The sequence below is a fragment of the Garra rufa genome, unplaced genomic scaffold (assembly GCF_049309525.1).
Source record: "Garra rufa unplaced genomic scaffold, GarRuf1.0 hap1_unplaced_005, whole genome shotgun sequence".
Lineage (NCBI taxonomy): Eukaryota > Metazoa > Chordata > Actinopteri > Cypriniformes > Cyprinidae > Garra > Garra rufa.
Window position 1 is genome coordinate 1,418,157 of NW_027394280.1, and position 27,304 is coordinate 1,445,460.

The 27,304-nt window shown below is 46.5% G+C and overlaps 10 non-coding genes across 10 annotated transcripts; all 10 read left to right on the forward strand.

Moving 5' to 3' along the window:
• Positions 1-6,022: 6,022 nt before the first annotated feature.
• Positions 6,023-6,163, forward strand: LOC141312818 (U4 spliceosomal RNA). The gene has a single exon (XR_012349319.1). It is a non-coding gene; the product is annotated as a U4 spliceosomal RNA (small nuclear RNA).
• An 847-nt stretch (positions 6,164-7,010) lies between these two features.
• Positions 7,011-7,083, forward strand: trnak-cuu (transfer RNA lysine (anticodon CUU)). Its single transcript has one exon. It is a non-coding gene; the product is annotated as a tRNA-Lys (tRNA).
• An 11,636-nt stretch (positions 7,084-18,719) lies between these two features.
• LOC141312819 (U4 spliceosomal RNA) lies at positions 18,720-18,860 on the forward strand. Its single transcript, XR_012349320.1, has one exon. It is a non-coding gene; the product is annotated as a U4 spliceosomal RNA (small nuclear RNA).
• An 847-nt stretch (positions 18,861-19,707) lies between these two features.
• On the forward strand, positions 19,708-19,780 carry trnak-cuu (transfer RNA lysine (anticodon CUU)). Its single transcript has one exon. It is a non-coding gene; the product is annotated as a tRNA-Lys (tRNA).
• A 201-nt stretch (positions 19,781-19,981) lies between these two features.
• On the forward strand, positions 19,982-20,055 carry trnan-guu (transfer RNA asparagine (anticodon GUU)). The gene has a single exon. It is a non-coding gene; the product is annotated as a tRNA-Asn (tRNA).
• A 1,538-nt stretch (positions 20,056-21,593) lies between these two features.
• On the forward strand, positions 21,594-21,734 carry LOC141312852 (U4 spliceosomal RNA). The gene has a single exon (XR_012349353.1). It is a non-coding gene; the product is annotated as a U4 spliceosomal RNA (small nuclear RNA).
• Positions 21,735-22,855: 1,121 nt separating this feature from the next.
• trnan-guu (transfer RNA asparagine (anticodon GUU)) lies at positions 22,856-22,929 on the forward strand. The gene has a single exon. It is a non-coding gene; the product is annotated as a tRNA-Asn (tRNA).
• Positions 22,930-24,470: 1,541 nt separating this feature from the next.
• Positions 24,471-24,611, forward strand: LOC141312821 (U4 spliceosomal RNA). Its single transcript, XR_012349322.1, has one exon. It is a non-coding gene; the product is annotated as a U4 spliceosomal RNA (small nuclear RNA).
• Positions 24,612-25,458: 847 nt separating this feature from the next.
• On the forward strand, positions 25,459-25,531 carry trnak-cuu (transfer RNA lysine (anticodon CUU)). The gene has a single exon. It is a non-coding gene; the product is annotated as a tRNA-Lys (tRNA).
• A 201-nt stretch (positions 25,532-25,732) lies between these two features.
• Positions 25,733-25,806, forward strand: trnan-guu (transfer RNA asparagine (anticodon GUU)). Its single transcript has one exon. It is a non-coding gene; the product is annotated as a tRNA-Asn (tRNA).
• The last annotated feature ends 1,498 nt before the right edge of the window (positions 25,807-27,304 follow it).

The window sequence follows — 27,304 nt, forward strand, 5'->3', positions numbered from 1 at the left end:
GCAAAACAGAACATGTTGTTGGCCCGCACTGCTGGGTCAAACTGCGCTTCCCAAAAACAGATTGGGTCAAAACTGACAGAAGAAAACTGTAAGCCTGCTCTAAGCCAGTCTCGCACAACGCAAGAGCCTCCGTTTCTCCTGTGTAATTTGGGGGCCGATAAAAACTGCGTCCGACCCAGTGAAGTAAACCATGACCAGCCCGGCTAGCTCAGTCGGTAGAGCATGAGACTCTCCATGTTGGGCGGCCCTGTTGACTCTCTTTCTTATACTCAGAAGCTGACTCGGGTGAGTTCTGTAATGATAGTATAGCAGCAAGCATTGAGGTAGCCAATTGTCCTCTAGAAGCAGCATCTAAGGAAATTAAAGAAGAACAAGCATGCAAAACAGATAACGAGAAACAGACAAGCCATACTAATGGTGAAGCATCAATAGTACAAGCCTTACATGACACAATGGTTCTCAGCAGACTTCCTGCACCTGAGCCCTTAGTTTTCTCAGGGGACCCACTCAAGTTCTTAGAGTGGAGAACAAGTTTCAAGGCATTAATAGAACGGCGATGCACAAATCCAGCCGATAAGTTGTTCTACCTACAAAAGTATGTCAGCGGTGAAGCACAATCTGTGTTGGAAGGAACCTTCTACAGAAAAGACAACGAAGCCTATGATCAAGCATGGGAAGCACTGAATTCTCGGTATGGCCATCCATTTGTAATTCAGCGTGCGTTCAGAGAAAAACTGAATAGCTGGCCCAAGATTGGTTCGAGAGAGTCTGTTAAATTGAGACAATTCAGTGATTTTATGACAGCATGCAGCAATGCTATGCCACACATCAAAGGGCTTCAGGTGTTAAACGACTGTGAAGAAAATCAGAAAATGCTACAAAAACTACCTGATTGGCTGACGTCTCGTTGGAATCGGCATGTAACAATGCAGCTGAAACGAGCGGAAGAGTACCCTACTTTCAAGGAGTTTGCTGATTTTGTGGCACAGGAAGCAGAAATAGCATGCAACCCTGTAACATCCTTTCACGCCCTGAAGCTCTCTGAAGAAAAGCCATCTAGAGAAGTCAAGCGCTCAAAGGCTAATGCGTTCATCACTAATGTGAAAGTGTCAGATAAATCAAGAATAGTGTCAAAATCATACAGTGTTGGAGTAAGCAACTCAGTTGATTCTAACAGATCCAATAGAGTTAACACTCTGCCTTCATGTTCAAACCCAGTCACGTGCAGGTGTTGTGGAGAGAGCCACTCCATCCACAAATGCCAAACGTTCACCAGTAAGTCTGTGGAGGACAAGAGAAAGTTCATATAAGACAATAACCTATGTTTTGGCTGTCTTAGGAAAGGACACAATTCAAAGGACTGAAGGAATAAAGCTACTTGTAGTATATGCAAGAAACATCATCAACACCACTTCATGAAGACCGTCCTTCTTCTACAGCAGTAACAGTTTCGCACACAATGCAAGCTGAACAAAACACATCTTCTCTTTCCTGTTGCGTAGACAGTGTAGATGGTGGGAGTACATCAATGATAGTGCCTGTATGGATTTCTTCAACTTCCACTCCTGATAGAGAGACCTTAGTTTACGCTCTTTTGGATACGCAAAGCAGCAACACCTTTGTGGATCAAGAGTTGTGTGAGAGGATGGGGGTGATTTCAGAGCCAGTAAAGTTAAAGCTTACCACAATGATGGGAAAGGATTCAATTGTTCAAAGTGAAAGAGTTTGTGGGCTCAGAGTTAGGGGGTTTCACTCCCATGGCCTAATCAGTTTGCCACCTGCCTATACCAGAGACTTCATTCCACTTGAACTTTCCCACATTCCTACTCCGGAAACCGCTAGAAGGTGGAGTCATCTGAATGAAATTGCTCAGGAAATTCCAACGCTGCTGAATTGTAAGGTCGGACTCTTGATAGGTTATGATTGCTCAAGAGCTTTGGCACCACGCCAAGTCATCACAGGAGGTGATGAAGAACCATTTGCAGTCAAGACAGACTTGGGTTGGAGCATAGTTGGCTGTCCACCGCAGTTTGCCAAGTCGACTGAAGTTACAGGTCTGTGCCATCGTGTATCTGTTAAGGAACTCCCGATACTAACACCTACCTCAGTCATCAGAGCCCTTGAATCAGACTTTAGAGATACAAGTCCAAGGGAAAGGAGCATATCACAAGATGATATACAGTTCACGCAACTTCTAAATGAGAAAATTAATCAGAATTCAGAGGGACACCTTGAGATGCCCCTCCCCTTTAAGACACGCCCACAGTTACCTGAAAATAAGCAGCTGGCTCTGGTGCGACTGAAGCGTCTGAAAGGAAGATTTGAGAAAGACCAGAAATTCAAGGATGATTATGTAAAGTTCATGGAAGGTGTCTTCAAGGATGGTGATGCAGAGAGCGCTGAACACCAACCCAAAGTAGGAAACGTCTGGTATATTCCTCACCAGGGGGTATATCACCCTAGAAAGCCAGAGAAAATTAGAGTTGTGTTCGACTGCTCTGCTAAATATGGTGGCACGGCGTTGAATGATCACTTGCTAACGGGACCAGATCTCACTAATGGACAATCAGGCGTACTCTGCAGGTTCTGCAAATATCCAATCACCATTATCTGTGATGTGGAAAGGATGTTTCACAGGTTCCATGTAAGCCAGGAAGACAGAGATTACTTACGGTTCCTGTGGTGGGAAAATGGCGATACAAGATCAGAGCCAAAGGAGTATCGCATGAAAGTCCACCTTTTCGGAGCAGCATCATCTCCTGGCTGCGCGAATTACGGAATGAAGTATCTTGCATGTCAAAACGAAAGAGAGTATCCTGCAGCAGCCAGTTTCATCAAAACTAATTTCTACATTGATGATGGGCTCATTAGTGTGAAAAATGTGGACACTGCTATCAAACTTGTCCAAGAAGCCCGAAATGTGTGTGCAAAAGGGAAATTGCGCCTACACAAGTTCATCTCGAACAACAAAAGGGTTATGGAGTCTGTCCCTGTCAGTGAACGAGCCAGCGAAATTCAGGATGTGGAGCTTGGTTCAAATGAATTCCCAGTCCAGACTGTGTTGGGAGTAAAGTGGAGTGTAAATAGTGACACCTTTTCATTTAAAGTAACACTGGATGAGAAACCAGCAACACGGCGAGGAATCCTCTCAACCGTCGCATCTGTGTTTGATCTGTTAGGATTCTTGGCTCCCTTCCTTCTATTAGGAAAGAAAGTACTACAGGAAATGTGCCAAAGGGGCATTGAGTGAGATGACCCACTTCCCAGAGAGTTAATGCCGCAATGGAGTAGCTGGCTAAATGAATTGAAGAACCTGCACGATCTCCAGATAGCAAGATGTTTTGCTCCTGAACACCTAGGGACTGTTCAGAGGATCGAACTCCATCACTTTTCAGATGCGAGTAGCCATGGCTATGGTCAGTGCTCATATATTCGAGTGTTGAGTGAAGATAAAGTGCACTGCTCTTTTGTCATTGGCAAAGCAAGAGTTGCGCCCACCAAAATCGTGACTATACCCAGGCTTGAGTTAACAGCTGTGGTGATCTCTTCAGCAGTCAGTAGCATGTTAAAGGAGGAGCTGGAGCTCAAAATTGACCAAGAATATTTCTGGACCGATTCAAAAGTAGTCTTAGGCTACATTAACAATGAAGCCCGTAGATTTCACGTTTTTGTAGCGAATCGAGTCCAAAGAATTAGAGAGGCGACTAACCCTGAACAGTGGCACTACATAGACACCGAACAAAATCCTGCAGATCACGCTTCCAGGGGCCTCAAGGTGTCAGAGCTGATCACTTCAAATTGGCTCACTGGAACGAAGTTTCTCTGGGAAAGAGAAATTGTCACAGCAAAGACAACTCCTGAGCTTCTGGTTGGCGACCCTGAAATCAGGACAACACAAGTGCTACAAACAAATGTAGCAAATGATGATGATCATTTTCTAGAGAGATTCAGTAGATTGTCGAAATGGCACACTGCATTGAAAGTTGTCGCTCGTATCCAGCAACTAGCGAGAGACAAGAAAGTTAAACCCATAAATGTTGAAGACATGAGAAATGCAAGCATCACGCTCATAAAATTGGCACAAAGAGATGCTTTCAAAGATGAAATACAAATACTGAAGCATAGTAAATTGCCATATAAATCTAATAAAATATTAATTTGTCATTTGTAATAATAATTTCATTCATTTGGACATCATTTATGTGATAATTACTGATAAATAAAGGATTCAGTAAATACTTCAATGTATGGCAACAGTGTAATATGAACTGGGAAGCCTGTGATCATTTCTTTTCTCCTCATTTTTTCTTTTTTTCTCTCTCTTTTCTTTCTTTTTCTCTTTTTCCACCTCCTTCCCCTACTTCCTCCTCCTTCCTTTTCTTCCCCCCCCCCTTAACAGACTATTGTTCCCCAGCTTTGGTGCAATTGGTTAGCGCGTTCGGCTGTTAACCGAAAGGTTGGTGGTTCGAGCCCACCCAGGGACGTGTGAAATGCCGGAGTTTTGCACGCGCGTCAGGTGTCCACTAACGCCTATGCCATTCTTAGGGTTGCGAGGCACAGCTTTCTCAGGGCGTTTATCTTGTGCACCTTCAATAAGCTGGCTTGTTTTAAAAGAACTCAGCGGCGGGCATTTGGTGAACATTTTCACCAGCTCGAGTAGTTTGCTGTGGCATGTGGATGCCTTCTTTACTGATGATCTGTCTCTGGGGCTCATCTAGTTGACATAGTATCCGCTGACATTCGGCTGAAGGTGCTGATCCACCATCTGCTCTTGGTACGGACTGGAACCGGGGGACTGTAGTGACCATCAGATCGGAATGCAGAATGGATCTGGTGGCTACGGTGACCTCAGAATAAGAAGAAACAGACTAATATTAATGTAGATGCAAAAGTTCCATGTTGCCACAAAGTCAATACCCAATACCCCACCGGGATGACTTGAAATACAGTCAGCATCTGCAATTTTTGCCAGTCTCTCTGGAGGCTTGTTGAGAAAGATAGTCTTGCTTCGTTTTGTTTCCTTTTATTGGCGTGGCTGGTTGTTGGTCCTCGTCAAAGAGGTGTCCACCGATCATAGCGTGCCGGAGCCAGAAGACTTGTTGTTTTGTCAATATGTTCTCAAGACTTTGCGGCAGGTATCAATAAACTACAGCACAATCACAGCTCGCCGCTACCCATCGTAAACAGGTTGGGCCTGTCTGTTCCGGTGGGCTCTCAGTGGTGCTAAAGCATCAAATGAAGAGGATGGGATTCGAACCCACACAAACCAAGGCGTGCCGAGCACAACGGACTAGCCTTGCATCGCCTTAACCACTCGACCACCTTTCGTTTTGCGCGGTCCTTTTGTTTAACACTCCCGATTCAGACCACCAGCTCATTAGTAGAGCTCTCAGTGAACTGAACTGAGTGTGTCAGATAGGGAAGACACACAAAAATTGCAGAGTGGGGTCCCCAGGACCGCTGCTAAATGTACCGAACGACGAGGATGGGATTCGAACCTACGCGTGCAGAGCACAATGGATTAGCAGTCCATCGCCTTAACCACTCGGCCACCTCGTCGTATTACGTGCCGTCTTTTATTTAGCACTCCCGATTCAGATCATCAGCTCATTAGTAGAGAACTCAAAGAACTGAACTGAGTGTGTTAGATAAGGAGGACACACAAAAAGTTCAGCATGGGGTCCCCAGGACCTAGATTAAGGTCCAGTGCTAAAGGAACCGAACGACAAGGATGGGATTAGCAGTCCATCGCCTTAACCACTCGGCCTCCCCGCCCCCTTGCTGACTGAGAGAGGCCATGCTGCGGACCTTTTCAGCTGCTGCTGCTGTGCTTTCAGCAGGCTGTTTTGAGCACAGAGGGAATAGTGAATGAGCCGTCTTTTACACACCTCTAATCTGTTCCGTAGAAACACGATGCAGCAACCCGTGCCAGGAGAATGTTTGTGCGGCAGTTTAAAGCTTGCTACCACCTTGTCGGTTCACATCCACGTAGGTGCCTGCAAAGGTCACGACCGTCGCCGGCATTCTTTCGCAGAGGCAATATTGTAGCCTATGAGGTTTATCCGAGGCGCGATCATTGCTGGTTGAAAACTTTACCCAATACCCCGCCAGGATGACTTGAAATACAGTCAGCTTTGGCAATTTTTGCTAGCCTCTCTGGAGGCTTAGAGTATTGTTGAGAAAAAATAGCCTGGCTTTGTTTCTCGTCGAAAAGGTGTCTGCTTATGATTGAGCGCCAGAGCCAGAAGGCTTGTTGTTTTGTGAATATGTCCTCAAGACGGGTATCATTAAACTGCAGCGCAATTACAGCTCACCGTTACCCATCGTAAACAGGTTGGGCCTGTCTGGTCCGGTGGGCTCTCAGTGGCGCTAAAGCTTCCAGTGCATGTCGAGCACAAAGTATTAGCCTTCCACCGCCTTACCCGCTGGACCACCTCGTCATCTTGCGTGGTTTCTTTGTTTAACACTCCTGAACCATGTGCATGTGGATGCCTTCTTCGTCTTTTGTTTCAGCCGCCGAGGGCCTGTTTTCCACTGAGGCCCTGCGTCAAACTCCCTATGAGACACAATCGAACGTTAGTAGTAACCTCCGATTACGGCCGAATGTGGATTCTGCTCGGACGACGGGGCACCGGTACATCCTTTGTAGCTTTGGCTTGTTAGCCAAACGCTACAGCAGTTTGCCATTTCCCATGAAATCATCCTTGATTTCCTTAAGAAAGGTGCCCCAAATTGGTGGAAAATCACATCTCAACCATACGCTGTCCAAAGCATTGACCCGCCTTCACGCGGCAAAACAGAACGTGTTGTTGGCCCGCACTGCTGGGTCAAACTGCGCTTCCCAAAAACAGATTGGGTCAAAACCGACAGAAGAAAACTCTAAGCCTGCTCTAAGCCCTACCCACGGGGAGGGCTCGACAGTCTCGCACAACGCGAGAGCCTCCGTTTCGCCTGTGTAATTTGGGGGCCGATGAAAACTGGGTCCGACCCGGTGAAGAAGCCCACGATCAGCCCGGCTAGCTCAGTCGGTAGAGCATGAGACTCTTAATCTCAGGGTCGTGGGTTCGAGCCCCACGTTGGGCGGCTCTGTTGACTCTCTTTCTTCCCAAAAGGGTGGCGGGCTCCAGCGTGCCCATTCGCCGCGCAGGCTGAGTGGATTTTGCGAGCTCCGGAAACATCTTTCAAAACAGATGTCGCTGTTAGTGCGAGCAATTTTAATCCCTATCACTAACCCTAACCCTTGCTTTTACACCGGTGATCCGGCGGCAGCAAGCAACAGCGGCTGTCTCTGTGGCGCTACCTGGAGCAGGATCGTCTGTTTCCGCGGCCGTCAGCTCGTCCAATCGCCAAGCTCGCTGTCCATTGTGAGAATGGACGAGAGCCAATCGCCGCGCTCGCCGTCCATTGTGAGAATGGACGAGAGCCAATCGCGTCGCTCGCCGTCCATTGTGAGAATGGACGAGGCGCCAATCGCATCGCTCGCGCTCCATTGTTGAGAGCCAATCGCGTTGCCGAATGAGAATGGACGCAGCCACTCACCGCGCTCAGTTTCATTCTAAGTCAGGTAAAATCAGACGAACGGAACATCATCTAACTTTTCAAAGTAAGTAATAATTGTTTTCTTTCTTCATCCACTTTGTTTACACTGTTCTCAGTTTGTAAGTCGTTACGTTTTCGTCCGTCGTTCATCTGTTTTTGTGTGTTCACAAACTTTTGACTCGCGACTAAGTCGGACTTTCTCATAATGAAACACCGTTTGAATGAAATCTTATTAAACTCCATTTACACGTTCTGAAGTTCGATTTAAAGGGGGAAAACGCATTATAGTTGTAAATGTAGGCATTCCTTGTGACAATTTACCGTGTTTTTACTATAGTGAATCGTAGTAAGTTAACCATGTTGTGTTTTTTAGCACATCGATTACAACTGTATGAACACAGCCTTACTGTAAATGAAAATCTGAATGAACAACAACAAAAAACGTCGTACTTGTGTAAATCGTCATTAACCATGGCTTTACTATAGTAAAAGTGTTATAATCGTGTGTTGTTTTCATGCATTGCCTATAATCTCACATATTAAACACAGTTTGCCTGTAATCTTACTTATTAAACTCTATTTACTCGTTCTGAAGTTCCATTTGAATGGGTGAAAAAATGTTTTTCATTCCCCATAACAATTCATCGTGTTTTTACTACAATGAAATCGTTGTTGTGTTTTTGGCTGATCGATTACAACTGTATGGACACAGTCTTACTATAAATGAAAATCTGAATGAACAAAACAAAAAGAAAAACGTCATACTTGTGTTTATCGTCATTTACCATGGCTTTACTATAGTAAAAGTGTTATAATCGTGTGTTGTTTTCATGCATTGCCTATAATCTCACATATTAAACACAGTTTGCCTGTAATCTTACTTATTAAACTCTATTTACTCGTTCTGAAGTATAAACAGTTTTTCTATAAATAAAAATTTGAATGAAAATAAAACAAACCATTTACCATGCTTTTACTAATGTGAAAGTGTAATAATCATGTTTTGTTTTCATGACTTGCCTATAATTTCATATATAAAACACCATTTGCCTGTAATTTTGCACAATAAACACATTTATTCTTTTTATTCAAGTTTGATTTGAGATTTTAAAAATATGTAAAGTTGCAGACAGTCATTTCTAATGAAAATTTAATGTGATTTTGCTATGTGTGAATGTAGCAATCAAGTTTTGTGTTAACAGATGTATTACTATTTGTATAAACACAGATGCAAGTGCTACAAATAATAATTTGAATGAAAAAGCAATGTTATAGTTGTAGATATAGACATCCCTTACAAAAATTAACCATGGTTTTACTATACAAAAGTGTACTTACTATGCTTTTTTGTTGATGTTTTATTTTTTATTTTATTGATTTTATTGATTATCATTATGTATAACCACAGCTTTTAACTAAACATGCATTTTAGTTTTGGGGGAGGGTAACACTTTATTTCACATTGTCATTAATACACACTATAAGTAGTTACTTTAGTAATAACAGTAAATTATGCATAATAGTATTATGCAACTAACTATAAACCAAACAAAACACTAATCTTACCCCTATAGTAACTGCATGCAGTAATTTAATATTCAAATACTTTTATTTATAATAGTAGTTTAACATCTTTAAATAAAGTGTAACCTTTTTTTCTTTATTAGTAATAAAATAATGTTTAATTGTTGTAATGGGTGCCATTATTTAGTTATAGCTTGAATATATATTGTTGCATCATTATAAATAAATTAAAAACATTTGTGTAGTTGTCCAATACTTGCAAAAAAGCACATTATTTACTATTATTTTTTTTCCTTTTATATTTAGATGAGCACTAAGCCAAAGAGCCACAAAGCCATGGGTGATGGCGAGTGGATGGCCAGGTTAAGGGCTTTTGCCAGCTCTGGGGTTTGGCCGTCAGGAGGCAACAGACCAGCACCAAGGCAGCGGAAGTGGTACGACCTCTACCAGAAGGTAAAGTTACCTGTATCTCATTATAGAATATGTAGTATGCATTTCATCAGACAATGGTGCAGAAAATATCAGTAAACAGTGACATTCTTATTTTTTTTAGATAGAGAAATGCCCCCGACAGGCTCATGGACAGACCACCCTCTTTGGTGGGTCTGGCCCGTGCAGTTGTGGATTCCACACCACCAAGGTGATCTATTTAAAAATGAAATAATGTTGCATCACATATTTGTTAAAATGCTGTTATGCTGTTTCACTACATCTTATGTTCTCCTGCTGTTGTTTTCACAGCCTGCCACTGCCACTTCGACACAGGCTGCTGCTGCTCCTCCTGCCACTGCCACTTCGACACAGGCTGCTGCTGTGCATCCACAATCTGAGGCTTCAGATACAGCTCCTGCCCCACGATCATTCCTGAGGCCCCCTCCTTCTTTATCAATGGTGAATATTTTCTTTGTAATTCATGTGTACTGGGATTCATTTAGAATTTGTTTGACATCATCCCACCAAGGTCAGAATGACACACACACACACACACACACACACACACACACACACACACACACACACACACACACACACGCACACAAAACATTATAGACTCCAGAAAGAAAAAAGAAAAAAATAATGTATGTAACTTCCAACTTTTTGCATCATGCTATTACCTTGTTATTAACTTACGTTTATTTTTTTTAGTTCACTAAATCACGCTTTGGTGGGTCCCAGTTGACTTCACTAAAGCCCAATTTAGTAGAGCGGAGGACACCCAGCCCTTCTCCATCCCACGTGAAGAGCCCAAGCCCCTCGCCTTCTCCAACTGCTGTGAGGACCCCAAGCCCTTCTCCTTCCAGCCCCTCGCCTTCTACGTCCTCTAGAAGGACACCAACTATGGCCTCTGTGAGGACCCCCAGCCCATCCCCATCCTCTGTGAGGACCCCAACTATGGCCTCTGTGAAGACCCCAAGCCCTTCTCCTTCCAGCCCCTCGCCTTCTACGTCCTCTAGAAGGACACCAACTATGGCCTCTGTGAGGACCCCCAGCCCATCCCCATCCTCTGTGAGGACCCCAACTATGGCCTCTGTGAGGACCCCTAGCCCATCCCCATCCTCTGTGAGGACCCCAACTATGACCTCTGTGAGGACCCCTAGCCCTTCTCCATCTTCTGAGAGGACCTCCAGCCCATCCTCTGTGAGGACCCCAACAATGGCCTTTGCAAGGGCCCCCAGCCCTGCTCCATCCTCTGTGAGGACCTCCAGCCTGTCCCCAACCTCAGTGCAGACCCACATTCCTGCTCCGTTCCCTGTGAGTATAGTAGCACCAATTTATTGGACAGACTGTGATGTTTATTAGTGTAGCATTTATTTACACAAAAATCAAATTGTCTTCCAAACAGGAGGATCTTGGTAGAGTACAGCCAGCCCCTGCCCCTGCCGAGGCCTCAGCTTCATTCTGGCTGCCAGGTGAATTAGGCAAGACCATCCCTGTGCAGGACCAGAGGTGGATTGCCAACACCTTATTTCACTCTGGCAAGCTGCGGCCAGATTTGAAGCTGTGGTATGAGCCACCTGTCCCGGCCCTTATTTATCACCAGACACCAACACCTGACCGGTTCTTCACCCATCGACTGATGGTGTGGATGCCCTACCACCTGTGGAAGGTGAGGGTATCCTGTCCAGCTTGCGGCAAGAACCTGACGGGCTATGGTGTCCACAAGAGGGCCAGGAAGGTCCTGGACATCGACAGGTACTACTTGATGGTAACGGAGACACTCAGGTGCACTGTGTGTTCTCTGAACTATCTGTCGACAAGCCAGACTGTCCGGGACCAGCTTGACCTGCCACACCAGAAAATGTTCCGGCTGATCCTGACCCGCAAGTGAGTAACGCAGTAAAAAGATGGTTATTGCGAAGACTTAAACCACTGAAATGACCCCCGTAATAAACATGTAACTGATCGCAGCAACAATGTGCATTTCAGGTATGCCTGTGATATCCGTGTCATTAGGCTGCTTCGGGACCGGACACTGGGCAACAGTCCAACTCGATTGGTGCGGCAGTTAAAAGAGAACCATGGGGAGGAATGGCTAAATCGGTTGGCACACTATCTTGGGGAGTGTGCTGACTTTGTCGACCGACCCAGCCTCTTTCCGGTGGTCTGCCAGGAGCCTCCAGAGCCAATCGACATCCCCACCAGTCGTTGGCTGCTGTCAGTATATGGCAGAGATATACTGTCCAGAATTGGACATATAAAGGCCAGCATCACATCCATCTTTGGAAACATCCTAAAGATGGATTCCACAAAACAGGTAAACAATAATTTGACTCTGTTACATTTTGTAATATTTATAAATAGACATTACTATTATAGTCATTGCTAACGGTACATCACAAATGTCTTGTTACATTTGTTAATTCCAGATCACAAAGAAGCTGGCTGGCCATGGACGGGGGACAGCACTCTGGGTAACCTCAATTGGAAATGAGGTTGGCCAGATACTGATCAGCGTGCTGTCGGTGCAAGAGGGGCCAGGACTGGACAGAATGGTGACCGGTGTAATGGAGCGGTACCGCCAGGCTGCCGTCCCACCCCCAGTTTTGCTCTATGTGGACTGTGGCTGCTGCGTGAGTGAGGGAGCAACTAGTAAGTTGCAGTCCAGGTTCGGGGAGTGGCCAGATCTGACCGTACGACTCGACATCTGGCACTTTATGAGGAGGTTGGCTGTGGGCTGCACCACCGATGCCCATCCCCTCTACCCCACCTTCATGGGATGCCTGTCTGCATGCATCTTTGAGTGGGATTCTGGAGACCTCAGCCTGTTGCGGCAGGCAAAAAGGAAACAGCTGGTGCAGGAGGGTGTGCCAGCTATTACTGATATCCTGGTGGACAGGAGTATCAGTAAAAAGGAACTGAGCCTTTACTGTCGCAGGAAGACACGAGGTGAGGAGGCCACCATACACCTCATTGAGAGGCTGCTGCAGGAGCTGGGGGGGGCAAATGGGAGGGACCTTATGGGTGTGCCACTTCTGGACGAGGTGCGCATGGAGCACATCTGGCGTGTGCAAAAACGACACGTCAAGTGTATCCAGGACGTTCCAGGCGTGCCTCTCTACACTGAGGTAGGCACCACCACAAAGAGAGGGGTCACATTAACCAAGTATCGGTGTGCAAGAGGGTCCACGTCCCTGGAGTCTTTCCACTGCCACCTGAACAGGTTCATTCCAGGTTGGTGTCTCACATGTGTGATGTTTTAAATTTTCAATTTCTGTTATAAATATTGACAGGCTTGTCATTTTTATTGGTATATTTTTCTTCTTCTAGGTACTAGTGCAAATGCACTAAATTTTCAGCTGTACCTACTGGAAGGCTTGAACAGGTGGAATCAGGATCGGGCAGCTGCATCTGTGACCAGCAAACCAGCGTCCCTTCTGACGTACTCCGGAGATATGGCCCACTGCGTCAACACCAACAGCCAGAAGGTGTTTGGTCGGCCTTTTGTGCCAACTTTCAGGCCACCTGCCATATACACTGGTATGTCATCCCCTTTTAATGTCCTGAGTCTTTCCTTTTATCCTTAACATCACCAAACCATTGAAATTGAATTAAAGTTGCATTCAATTTGTATGAAATGCTTGAAATAGAATTATTTGTGTACATTATTTGTCAAACGTTTGGACACGTTTCATTTTTTTTGAAAGAAATTTCTTATGCTCATTAAGCCTGCATTTATTTGATCAAAAATACAAAAAAAGCAATATAATTTGTACTGCATATTTGTATTTATTATTCTTGTTAAATGCCAACTGTAATACGTTTTGCAGAATTCATTGATGAATAAAAAGTTCAAAAGAACAGCATTAATTTCTTTAAAAAACAACAAATTTTGAACAGTACTGTGTATTGTTACAGAAGATTTTGTATTTGATTTCTAATGCTGTTCTTTATGTAATTTTTTATTCTCCAGGTAATCCTGAAAAAAGTATCACAGATTACATAAAAAATACATTAAGCAGCACAACTGTTTCCAACATTGGTAATAAATTAGCTAATTAGAATGATTTCTAAAAGGATTGCTAGAAATTCAGCGTTGATGACAGAAATAAATTATTTTTTATTTAAAGTACATGAAACTGTAAACTTAAACTGTATTAACATTTTACAATATTACTAGTGTTTTCTGTATTTCTATTAAATAAATGCAGGATTGATGATTATGAGATACTTTCTTCAAAAAACTTAAAAAATATTAATGTAATCAAACTTTTGAATGGTCCTGTATTTATGTGTTTCCTTTTATTTATTTATTTATTTTCATAGGAGAGCTGCTTGGAGTTGACTACCTCCTGAGTCAGACTGGACAGCCCCTGGTAGTGGATCCTGACTCAGAAGAGACAGAGAGCATGCTGGAGGATGTGGATGAAGGCGAGAATGAAGAAGACGAGGGCTTCGGGGAGGACCAAACACTTGATAGTACTGTGTCAAGTCTTACCGATGACTCAAGCATCTCTGTCTCCTCCCATTTTCCGCCCTCTGCTGAGTCTCTGTCCTCCACCCAGCCTGCTGCACCCTCGCCCAGGCCTGATACCCCCTCTGCCCAGCCTGCTGCCTCTTCTACCCAGCCAGAAGCTTCCTCTACCCAGCCTGCTGAATCCTCCATCTTGGCTGCTGCTTCCTCCACCCAACCTGCTGCCTCCTCTTTCCAGCCTGATGCCCCCTCTGCCCACCCTGCTGCCTCCTTCACCTCGGCTGCTGCCTCCACTTTCCAGCCTGCTGCCTCTTCTGCCCAGCCAGCGGCTTCCTCTACCTCAGCTGCTGCCTCCTCCACGCCAGGTGCCTCAGCATCTCCTGACGAGTCTGTGGTATGTAAATATCTTGTTATACGTATGTAATTTTATTTTATGTAATATTTTTAAAATTGCCTGGGGAAAAAAACATATAATTTGAGCTGACCTGTAGCTTTTTAACAGTTTCTGAGATTTTCATGAAAGATATCTAGAAAAAAATTACATATTTATTAGTTTTTTTGTCTCACATCACTGTACTCATTAAGTTATTAATTTCTGTGTGTGTTTTTTTTTTTTTTCTTCTCCCAGGCTTTGGACAGTGCTGGTGTGCCAGGCATGGACAAAGTGGACAGCCTGGCAGAGTATCTTGTGGAGCTCAGGGATCAGCCATCTCTGGCCCTCTCCAACCAGCAGGTCAGCAACATTCAAGTTTCTCTACTTTCCCTCCTTGATATGTCATATGTTAACACTGTTTTCTCATTTGCCATGTGTTATATGTTCTCTCTGCTTAGGTGAGCAATATAGTTGCTCTTTGGCAGAACCTGCTGGACTATGATAAGAAGAGGGTGGTGTTTGCTGCCAGACACCAGAGCAGGCTGGACACAGGAAGGTTCAGATCCCCCAAGAAGAGGCAGGAGTTCACTCCAGGGGTAGAGAGTGTGAAGAGGCATGCACTCACCACCACTGCCCCACTTGCCCAGTGGCCAGATTGTTGTCGCCTGATAGAGACCATTTTTGTCAAGCTCTGTGCCATCCATAAGAGCCCAAAAAAGAAGGGGGTTGGCACATTTTCCAGATGGGACCTTATATTGGAGGACTACAGGAAAATCAGGCAACGCATTCTGGCCAATGCTGCTGTTATGCAGCAGACCACCCTGCAGCTGGTAGATGTGAGCCACACCACATTGGTTCAGTGGCACAACAGGAGAGTGAAAAAGCAAGACAGTGCAGTACTTATGCAAGGTCTGCAACTGCCCAGCCGCTTGTCTGTGGCAGCTGACCCTTTACTCCCCGCCAACGTGCGCCCCCCGTCTGCGCCTCCCCAACCAGGCCCAGCTCACCAATACCACCTGCCCAGCAGCACGGTGGGCCAGGCAAAGACGAAGAGGAAGAGGAACATTCCTTCAGCCACAGGGGTTTTGTCGCCGCCAGCTGAGAAACCACAAACCCAGCGGCAACTCCTCCCTGCTCCACCCCCAGGTGCTCAACTGGTGATGCTGACACCAATGGCTTCCCAGGGACTAACAGGGCCTGTCCTATTTGCTGCTCCGCAGGCTCTCAGCGTCAGCCTCTCCTCTGCCCCTCCTGCCCCTTCTGCCTCTCCTGCACCTGCTGCTGCTTCGGTTCGAAAACTGATTCGTAAAGTACAGCACAACACATGCAAAAAATGCGGGCAGTTCAGAACAGCAGAGACTGGGCATAGCCAATACAAGGGCATCATATACTGCCCCTCTGTAGAGACAGTACCAAAGGAGCAGTGGTTGGAGAACATTAAAAAAACTAAATAATAAAAAAAGACACAGATCTTTGATCTTAAGTTCATTTATGTTTATAGTCTTTTCCCCCCTTTTCTTTTGCACAAGAGACATGGGAACTTGAATTTTATTTTTGGGGGAAAGAATGCACAAGAACCATGGACACTGGCAAGTTTTATTTATGTAAATAGTTCTGTTTTCTGTTCTTTTACACTTGCAATGAAAGCACAAGAGCCATGGACATTGGAAACTTTTTATTTATGTGTATATTTATTTATGTGTAGAAATGTTATTCATGTTAACTGTTATTTTGCACTTGCAAAGAATGCACGGGAGTCATAATATTTTAAAGTTTTATTTATGTGTATTGTTTTGTGCTTTCGGTTCTTTTGCACTTGTAATTAATGCACGAGAGCCATGGACATTAGAAAGTTTTATTTAAATGTATAGTTCTGTTTTCTGTTATTTTGCACTTGCAAAGAATGCACAGGAGTCATAATATTTTAAAGTTTTATTTATGTGTATTGGTGTGTGCTTTCTGTTCTTTTTACTTGCAATTAATGCACAAGAGCCATTGACATTGGACGGTTTTATTTATATGTATAGTTCTGTTTTCTGTTCTTTTGCACTTTCAAAAAATGCACAGGAGTCATGGACACTAGAAATAATTACTAGGAGGTATTGCTTTGTTTTCTGCAAATGCAACATAACTATAAGAATAAAAATGTAAAAAGGAATAATGAATAATTGGCTATGACTGATTGAAAAATAAAAGTTTGGTCATGATTAAATAACTCTTTTTGTATGTCTTTGTTACAGTATCATTTCACGGTTACAGCCCTTTTAAAAATGTTGATAAATTTGGGGATTATTTAATAAATAAATTGACTATTTTTTGTACTATAAGTTTCAGAACATAACTACAGAAGAAATATATTTAAAGTGCAAAAACTTTGAATAAGATATCAATAATCAGTAATATAAATCTAATAAAATATAATTTCTGTAATTTCAGAAATAATTTCATTCATTTGGACATCATTTATGTGATAATTACTGATAAATAAAACATTCAGTAAACACTTCAATGTATGGCAACACTAATACGAACTGGAAAGCTTGTGATCATCCTTACTCCCATATAAGAAAACATTTTTTTTTCAGATAATTTATTGTAAATATACACTCCAAAAACAGTTCAAAGAGATAAAATTCCCTTTCATTTCTTTTCTCCTCATTTTTTCCTTTTTTCTCTCTTTTTTCTTTCTTTTTCTCTTTTCCCCCCTTCTTCCCCCTCCTTCCTTTTCTTCCCCCCCCTTAACAGACTATTGTTCCCCAGCTTTGGCGCAATCGGTTAGCGCGTTCGGCTGTTAACCGAAAGGTTGGTGGTTCGAGCCCACCCAGGGACGTGTGAAATGCCGGAGTTTTGCACGCGCGTCAGGTGTCCACTAACGCCTATGCCATTCTTAGGGTTGCGAGGCACAGCTTTCTCAGGGCGTTTATCTTGTGCACCTTCAATAAGCTGGCTTGTTTTAAAAGAACTCAGCGGCGGGCATTTGGTGAACATTTTCACCAGCTCGAGTAGTTTGCTGTGGCATGTGGATGCCTTCTTAACTGATGATCTGTCTCTGGGGCTCATCTAGTTGACATAGTATCCGCTGACATTCGGCTGAAGGTGCTGATCCACCATCTGCTCTTGGTACGGACTGGAACCGGGGGACTGTAGTGACCATCAGATCGGAATGCAGAATGGATCTGGTGGCTACGGTGACCTCAGAATAAGAAGAAACAGACTAATATTAATGTAGATGCAAAAGTTCCATGTTGCCACAAAGTCAATACCCAATACCCCACCGGGATGACTTGAAATACAGTCAGCATCGGCAATTTTTGCCAGTCTCTCTGGAGGCTTGTTGAGAAAGATAGTCTTGCTTCGTTTTGTTTCCTTTTATTGGCGTGGCTGGTTGTTGGTCCTCGTCAAAGAGGTGTCCACCGATCATAGCGTGCCGGAGCCAGAAGACTTGTTGTTTTGTCAATATGTTCTCAAGACTTTGCGGCAGGTATCAATAAACTACAGCACAATCACAGCTCGCCGCTACCCATCGTAAACAGGTTGGGCCTGTCTGTTCCGGTGGGCTCTCAGTGGTGCTAAAGCATCAAATGAAGAGGATGGGATTCGAACCCACACAAACCAAGGCGTGCCGAGCACAACGGACTAGCCTTGCATCGCCTTAACCACTCGACCACCTTTCGTTTTGCACGGTCCTTTTGTTTAACACTCCCGATTCAGACCACCAGCTCATTAGTAGAGCGCTCAGTGAACTGAACTGAGTGTGTCAGATAGGGAAGACACACAAAAATTGCAGAGTGGGGTCCCCAAGAGGATCACTGCTAAATGTACCGAACGACGAGGATGGGACTCGAACCCACGCGTGCAGAGCACAATGGATTAGCAGTCCATCGCCTTAACCACTCGGCCACCTCGTCGTATTACGTGCCGTCTTTTATTTAGCACTCCCGATTCAGATCATCAGCTCATTAGTAGAGAACTCAAAGAACTGAACTGAGTGTGTTAGATAAGGAGGACACACAAAAAGTTCAGCATGGGGTCCCCAGGACCTAGATTAAGGTCCAGTGCTAAAGGAACCGAACGACAAGGATGGGATTAGCAGTCCATCGCCTTAACCACTCGGCCTCCCCGCCCCCTTGCTGACTGAGAGAGGCCATGCTGCGGACCTTTTCAGCTGCTGCTGCTGTGCTTTCAGCAGGCTGTTTTGAGCACAGAGGGAATAGTGAATGAGCCGTCTTTTACACACCTCTAATCTGTTCCGTAGAAACACGGTGCAGCAACCCGTGCCAGGAGACTGTTTGTGCGGCAGTTTAAAGCTTACTACCACCTTGTCGGTTCACATCCACGTAGGTGCCTGCAAAGGTCACAACCGTCGCCGGCATTCTTTCGCAGAGGCAATATTGTAGCCTATGAGGTTTATCCGAGGCGCGATCATTGCTGGTTGAAAACTTTACCCAATACCCCGCCAGGATGACTTGAAATACAGTCAGCTTTGGCAATTTTTGCTAGCCTCTCTGGAGGCTTAGAGTATTGTTGAGAAAAAATAGCCTGGTTTCGTTTCTCGTCGAAAAGTTGTCTGCTGATGATTGAGCGCCAGAGCCAGAAGGCTTGTTGTTTTGTAAATATGTCCTCAAGACGGGTATCATTAAACTGCAGCGCAATTACAGCTCACCGTTACCCATCGTAAACAGGTTGGGCCTGTCTGGTCCGGTGGGCTCTCAGTGGCGCTAAAGCTTCCAGTGCATGTCGAGCACAATGTATTAGCCTTCCACCGCCTTACCCGCTGGACCACCTCGTCATCTTGCGTGGTTTCTTTGTTTAACACTCCTGAACCATGTGCATGTGGATGCCTTCTTCGTCTTTTGTTTCAGCCGCCGAGGGCCTGTTTTCCACTGAGGCCCTGCGTCAAACTCCCTATGAGACACAATCGAACGTTAGTAGTAACCTCCGATTACGGCCGAATGTGGATTCTGCTCGGACGACGGGGCACCGGTACATCCTTTGTAGCTTTGGCTTGTTAGCCAAACGCTACAGCAGTTTGCCATTTCCCATGAAATCATCCTTGATTTCCTTAAGAAAGGTGCCCCAAATTGGTGGAAAATCACATCTCAACCATACGCTGTCCAAAGCATTGACCCGCCTTCACGCGGCAAAACAGAACGTGTTGTTGGCCCGCACTGCTGGGTCAAACTGCGCTTCCCAAAAACAGATTGGGTCAAAACCGACAGAAGAAAACTCTAAGCCTGCTCTAAGCCCTACCCACGGGGAGGGCTCGACAGTCTCGCACAACGCGAGAGCCTCCGTTTCGCCTGTGTAATTTGGGGGCCGATGAAAACTGGGTCCGACCCGGTGAAGAAGCCCACGATCAGCCCGGCTAGCTCAGTCGGTAGAGCATGAGACTCTTAATCTCAGGGTCGTGGGTTCGAGCCCCACGTTGGGCGGTTCTGTTGACTCTCTTTCTTCCCAAAAGGGTGGCGGGCTCCAGCGTGCCCATTCGCCGCGCAGGCTGAGTGGATTTTGCGAGCTCCGGAAACATCTTTCAAAACAGATGTCGCTGTTAGTGCGAGCAATTTTAATCCCTATCACTAACCCTAACCCTTGCTTTTACACCGGTGATCCGGCGGCAGCAAGCAACAGCGGCTGTCTCTGTGGCGCAATCGGTTAGCGCGTTCGGCTGTTAACCGAAAGGTTGGTGGTTCGAGCCCACCCAGGGACGTGTGAAATGCCGGAGTTTTGCACGCGCGTCAGGTGTCCACTAACGCCTATGCCATTCTTAGGGTTGCGAGGCACAGCTTTCTCAGGGCGTTTATCTTGTGCACCTTCAATAAGCTGGCTTGTTTTAAAAGAACTCAGCGGCGGGCATTTGGTGAACATTTTCACCAGCTCGAGTAGTTTGCTGTGGCATGTGGATGCCTTCTTTACTGATGATCTGTCTCTGGGGCTCATCTAGTTGACATAGTATCCGCTGACATTCGGCTGAAGGTGCTGATCCACCATCTGCTCTTGGTACGGACTGGAACCGGGGGACTGTAGTGACCATCAGATCGGAATGCAGAATGGATCTGGTGGCTACGGTGACCTCAGAATAAGAAGAAACAGACTAATATTAATGTAGATGCAAAAGTTCCATGTTGCCACAAAGTCAATACCCAATACCCCACCGGGATGACTTGAAATACAGTCAGCATCGGCAATTTTTGCCAGTCTCTCTGGAGGCTTGTTGAGAAAGATAGTCTTGCTTCGTTTTGTTTCCTTTTATTGGCGTGGCTGGTTGTTGGTCCTCGTCAAAGAGGTGTCCACCGATCATAGCGTGCCGGAGCCAGAAGACTTGTTGTTTTGTCAATATGTTCTCAAGACTTTGCGGCAGGTATCAATAAACTACAGCACAATCACAGCTCGCCGCTACCCATCGTAAACAGGTTGGGCCTGTCTGTTCCGGTGGGCTCTCAGTGGTGCTAAAGCATCAAATGAAGAGGATGGGATTCGAACCCACACAAACCAAGGCGTGCCGAGCACAACGGACTAGCCTTGCATCGCCTTAACCACTCGACCACCTTTCGTTTTGCGCGGTCCTTTTGTTTAACACTCCCGATTCAGACCACCAGCTCATTAGTAGAGCTCTCAGTGAACTGAACTGAGTGTGTCAGATAGGGAAGACACACAAAAATTGCAGAGTGGGGTCCCCAGGACCGCTGCTAAATGTACCGAACGACGAGGATGGGATTCGAACCTACGCGTGCAGAGCACAATGGATTAGCAGTCCATCGCCTTAACCACTCGGCCACCTCGTCGTATTACGTGCCGTCTTTTATTTAGCACTCCCGATTCAGATCATCAGCTCATTAGTAGAGAACTCAAAGAACTGAACTGAGTGTGTTAGATAAGGAGGACACACAAAAAGTTCAGCATGGGGTCCCCAGGACCTAGATTAAGGTCCAGTGCTAAAGGAACCGAACGACAAGGATGGGATTAGCAGTCCATCGCCTTAACCACTCGGCCTCCCCGCCCCCTTGCTGACTGAGAGAGGCCATGCTGCGGACCTTTTCAGCTGCTGCTGCTGTGCTTTCAGCAGGCTGTTTTGAGCACAGAGGGAATAGTGAATGAGCCGTCTTTTACACACCTCTAATCTGTTCCGTAGAAACACGATGCAGCAACCCGTGCCAGGAGAATGTTTGTGCGGCAGTTTAAAGCTTGCTACCACCTTGTCGGTTCACATCCACGTAGGTGCCTGCAAAGGTCACGACCGTCGCCGGCATTCTTTCGTAGAGGCAATATTGTAGCCTATGAGGTTTATCCGAGGCGCGATCATTGCTGGTTGAAAACTTTACCCAATACCCCGCCCGGATGACTTGAAATACAGTCAGCTTTGGCAATTTTTGCTAGCCTCTCTGGAGGCTTAGAGTATTGTTGAGAAAAAATAGCCTGGCTTTGTTTCTCGTCAAAAAGGTGTCTGCTTATGATTGAGCGCCAGAGCCAGAAGGCTTGTTGTTTTGTGAATATGTCCTCAAGACGGGTATCATTAAACTGCAGCGCAATTACAGCTCACCGTTACCCATCGTAAACAGGTTGGGCCTGTCTGGTCCGGTGGGCTCTCAGTGGCGCTAAAGCTTCCAGTGCATGTCGAGCACAATGTATTAGCCTTCCACCGCCTTACCCGCTGGACCACCTCGTCATCTTGCGTGGTTTCTTTGTTTAACACTCCTGAACCATGTGCATGTGGATGCCTTCTTCGTCTTTTGTTTCAGCCGCCGAGGGCCTGTTTTCCACTGAGGCCCTGCGTCAAACTCCCTATGAGACACAATCGAACGTTAGTAGTAACCTCCGATTACGGCCGAATGTGGATTCTGCTCGGACGACGGGGCACCGGTACATCCTTTGTAGCTTTGGCTTGTTAGCCAAACGCTACAGCAGTTTGCCATTTCCCATGAAATCATCCTTGATTTCCTTAAGAAAGGTGCCCCAAATTGGTGGAAAATCACATCTCAACCATACGCTGTCCAAAGCATTGACCCGCCTTCACGCGGCAAAACAGAACGTGTTGTTGGCCCGCACTGCTGGGTCAAACTGCGCTTCCCAAAAACAGATTGGGTCAAAACCGACAGAAGAAAACTCTAAGCCTGCTCTAAGCCCTACCCACGGGGAGGGCTCGACAGTCTCGCACAACGCGAGAGCCTCCGTTTCGCCTGTGTAATTTGGGGGCCGATGAAAACTGGGTCCGACCCGGTGAAGAAGCCCACGATCAGCCCGGCTAGCTCAGTCGTTAGAGCATGAGACTCTTAATCTCAGGGTCGTGGGTTCGAGCCCCACGTTGGGCGGCTCTGTTGACTCTCTTTCTTCCCAAAAGGGTGGCGGGCTCCAGCGTGCCCATTCGCCGCGCAGGCTGAGTGGATTTTGCGAGCTCCGGAAACATCTTTCAAAACAGATGTCGCTGTTAGTGCGAGCAATTTTAATCCCTATCACTAACCCTAACCCTTGCTTTTACACCGGTGATCCGGCGGCAGCAAGCAACAGCGGCTGTCTCTGTGGCGCAATCGGTTAGCGCGTTCGGCTGTTAACCGAAAGGTTGGTGGTTCGAGCCCACCCAGGGACGTGTGAAATGCCGGAGTTTTGCACGCGCGTCAGGTGTCCACTAACGCCTATGCCATTCTTAGGGTTGCGAGGCACAGCTTTCTCAGGGCGTTTATCTTGTGCACCTTCAATAAGCTGGCTTGTTTTAAAAGAACTCAGCGGCGGGCATTTGGTGAACATTTTCACCAGCTCGAGTAGTTTGCTGTGGCATGTGGATGCCTTCTTAACTGATGATCTGTCTCTGGGGCTCATCTAGTTGACATAGTATCCGCTGACATTCGGCTGAAGGTGCTGATCCACCATCTGCTCTTGGTACGGACTGGAACCGGGGGACTGTAGTGACCATCAGATCGGAATGCAGAATGGATCTGGTGGCTACGGTGACCTCAGAATAAGAAGAAACAGACTAATATTAATGTAGATGCAAAAGTTCCATGTTGCCACAAAGTCAATACCCAATACCCCACCGGGATGACTTGAAATACAGTCAGCATCGGCAATTTTTGCCAGTCTCTCTGGAGGCTTGTTGAGAAAGATAGTCTTGCTTCGTTTTGTTTCCTTTTATTGGCGTGGCTGGTTGTTGGTCCTCGTCAAAGAGGTGTCCACCGATCATAGCGTGCCGGAGCCAGAAGACTTGTTGTTTTGTCAATATGTTCTCAAGACTTTGCGGCAGGTATCAATAAACTACAGCACAATCACAGCTCGCCGCTACCCATCATAAACAGGTTGGGCCTGTCTGTTCCGGTGGGCTCTCAGTGGTGCTAAAGCATCAAATGAAGAGGATGGGATTCGAACCCACACAAACCAAGGCGTGCCGAGCACAACGGACTAGCCTTGCATCGCCTTAACCACTCGACCACCTTTCGTTTTGCACGGTCCTTTTGTTTAACACTCCCGATTCAGACCACCAGCTCATTAGTAGAGCGCTCAGTGAACTGAACTGAGTGTGTCAGATAGGGAAGACACACAAAAATTGCAGAGTGGGGTCCCCAAGAGGATCACTGCTAAATGTACCGAACGACGAGGATGGGACTCGAACCCACGCGTGCAGAGCACAATGGATTAGCAGTCCATCGCCTTAACCACTCGGCCACCTCGTCATATTACGTGCCGTCTTTTATTTAGCACTCCCGATTCAGATCATCAGCTCATTAGTAGAGAACTCAAAGAACTGAACTGAGTGTGTTAGATAAGGAGGACACACAAAAAGTTCAGCATGGGGTCCCCAGGACCTAGATTAAGGTCCAGTGCTAAAGGAACCGAACGACAAGGATGGGATTAGCAGTCCATCGCCTTAACCACTCGGCCTCCCCGCCCCCTTGCTGACTGAGAGAGGCCATGCTGCGGACCTTTTCAGCTGCTGCTGCTGTGCTTTCAGCAGGCTGTTTTGAGCACAGAGGGAATAGTGAATGAGCCGTCTTTTACACACCTCTAATCTGTTCCGTAGAAACACGGTGCAGCAACCCGTGCCAGGAGACTGTTTGTGCGGCAGTTTAAAGCTTACTACCACCTTGTCGGTTCACATCCACGTAGGTGCCTGCAAAGGTCACAACCGTCGCCGGCATTCTTTCGCAGAGGCAATATTGTAGCCTATGAGGTTTATCCGAGGCGCGATCATTGCTGGTTGAAAACTTTACCCAATACCCCGCCAGGATGACTTGAAATACAGTCAGCTTTGGCAATTTTTGCTAGCCTCTCTGGAGGCTTAGAGTATTGTTGAGAAAAAATAGCCTGGTTTCGTTTCTCGTCGAAAAGTTGTCTGCTGATGATTGAGCGCCAGAGCCAGAAGGCTTGTTGTTTTGTAAATATGTCCTCAAGACGGGTATCATTAAACTGCAGCGCAATTACAGCTCACCGTTACCCATCGTAAACAGGTTGGGCCTGTCTGGTCCGGTGGGCTCTCAGTGGCGCTAAAGCTTCCAGTGCATGTCGAGCACAATGTATTAGCCTTCCACCGCCTTACCCGCTGGACCACCTCGTCATCTTGCGTGGTTTCTTTGTTTAACACTCCTGAACCATGTGCATGTGGATGCCTTCTTCATCTTTTGTTTCAGCCGCCGAGGGCCTGTTTTCCACTGAGGCCCTGCGTCAAACTCCCTATGAGACACAATCGAACGTTAGTAGTAACCTCCGATTACGGCCGAATGTGGATTCTGCTCGGACGACGGGGCACCGGTACATCCTTTGTAGCTTTGGCTTGTTAGCCAAACGCTACAGCAGTTTGCCATTTCCCATGAAATCATCCTTGATTTCCTTAAGAAAGGTGCCCCAAATTGGTGGAAAATCACATCTCAACCATACGCTGTCCAAAGCATTGACCCGCCTTCACGCGGCAAAACAGAACGTGTTGTTGGCCCGCACTGCTGGGTCAAACTGCGCTTCCCAAAAACAGATTGGGTCAAAACCGACAGAAGAAAACTCTAAGCCTGCTCTAAGCCCTACCCACGGGGAGGGCTCGACAGTCTCGCACAACGCGAGAGCCTCCGTTTCGCCTGTGTAATTTGGGGGCCGATGAAAACTGGGTCCGACCCGGTGAAGAAGCCCACGATCAGCCCGGCTAGCTCAGTCGGTAGAGCATGAGACTCTTAATCTCAGGGTCGTGGGTTCGAGCCCCACGTTGGGCGGCTCTGTTGACTCTCTTTCTTCCCAAAAGGGTGGCGGGCTCCAGCGTGCCCATTCGCCGCGCAGGCTGAGTGGATTTTGCGAGCTCCGGAAACATCTTTCAAAACAGATGTCGCTGTTAGTGCGAGCAATTTTAATCCCTATCACTAACCCTAACCCTTGCTTTTACACCGGTGATCCGGCGGCAGCAAGCAACAGCGGCTGTCTCTGTGGCGCAATCGGTTAGCGCGTTCGGCTGTTAACCGAAAGGTTGGTGGTTCGAGCCCACCCAGGGACGTGTGAAATGCCGGAGTTTTGCACGCGCGTCAGGTGTCCACTAACGCCTATGCCATTCTTAGGGTTGCGAGGCACAGCTTTCTCAGGGCGTTTATCTTGTGCACCTTCAATAAGCTGGCTTGTTTTAAAAGAACTCAGCGGCGGGCATTTGGTGAACATTTTCACCAGCTCGAGTAGTTTGCTGTGGCATGTGGATGCCTTCTTTACTGATGATCTGTCTCTGGGGCTCATCTAGTTGACATAGTATCCGCTGACATTCGGCTGAAGGTGCTGATCCACCATCTGCTCTTGGTACGGACTGGAACCGGGGGACTGTAGTGACCATCAGATCGGAATGCAGAATGGATCTGGTGGCTACGGTGACCTCAGAATAAGAAGAAACAGACTAATATTAATGTAGATGCAAAAGTTCCATGTTGCCACAAAGTCAATACCCAATACCCCACCGGGATGACTTGAAATACAGTCAGCATCGGCAATTTTTGCCAGTCTCTCTGGAGGCTTGTTGAGAAAGATAGTCTTGCTTCGTTTTGTTTCCTTTTATTGGCGTGGCTGGTTGTTGGTCCTCGTCAAAGAGGTGTCCACCGATCATAGCGTGCCGGAGCCAGAAGACTTGTTGTTTTGTCAATATGTTCTCAAGACTTTGCGGCAGGTATCAATAAACTACAGCACAATCACAGCTCGCCGCTACCCATCGTAAACAGGTTGGGCCTGTCTGTTCCGGTGGGCTCTCAGTGGTGCTAAAGCATCAAATGAAGAGGATGGGATTCGAACCCACACAAACCAAGGCGTGCCGAGCACAACGGACTAGCCTTGCATCGCCTTAACCACTCGACCACCTTTCGTTTTGCGCGGTCCTTTTGTTTAACACTCCCGATTCAGACCACCAGCTCATTAGTAGAGCTCTCAGTGAACTGAACTGAGTGTGTCAGATAGGGAAGACACACAAAAATTGCAGAGTGGGGTCCCCAGGACCGCTGCTAAATGTACCGAACGACGAGGATGGGATTCGAACCTACGCGTGCAGAGCACAATGGATTAGCAGTCCATCGCCTTAACCACTCGGCCACCTCGTCGTATTACGTGCCGTCTTTTATTTAGCACTCCCGATTCAGATCATCAGCTCATTAGTAGAGAACTCAAAGAACTGAACTGAGTGTGTTAGATAAGGAGGACACACAAAAAGTTCAGCATGGGGTCCCCAGGACCTAGATTAAGGTCCAGTGCTAAAGGAACCGAACGACAAGGATGGGATTAGCAGTCCATCGCCTTAACCACTCGGCCTCCCCGCCCCCTTGCTGACTGAGAGAGGCCATGCTGCGGACCTTTTCAGCTGCTGCTGCTGTGCTTTCAGCAGGCTGTTTTGAGCACAGAGGGAATAGTGAATGAGCCGTCTTTTACACACCTCTAATCTGTTCCGTAGAAACACGATGCAGCAACCCGTGCCAGGAGAATGTTTGTGCGGCAGTTTAAAGCTTGCTACCACCTTGTCGGTTCAC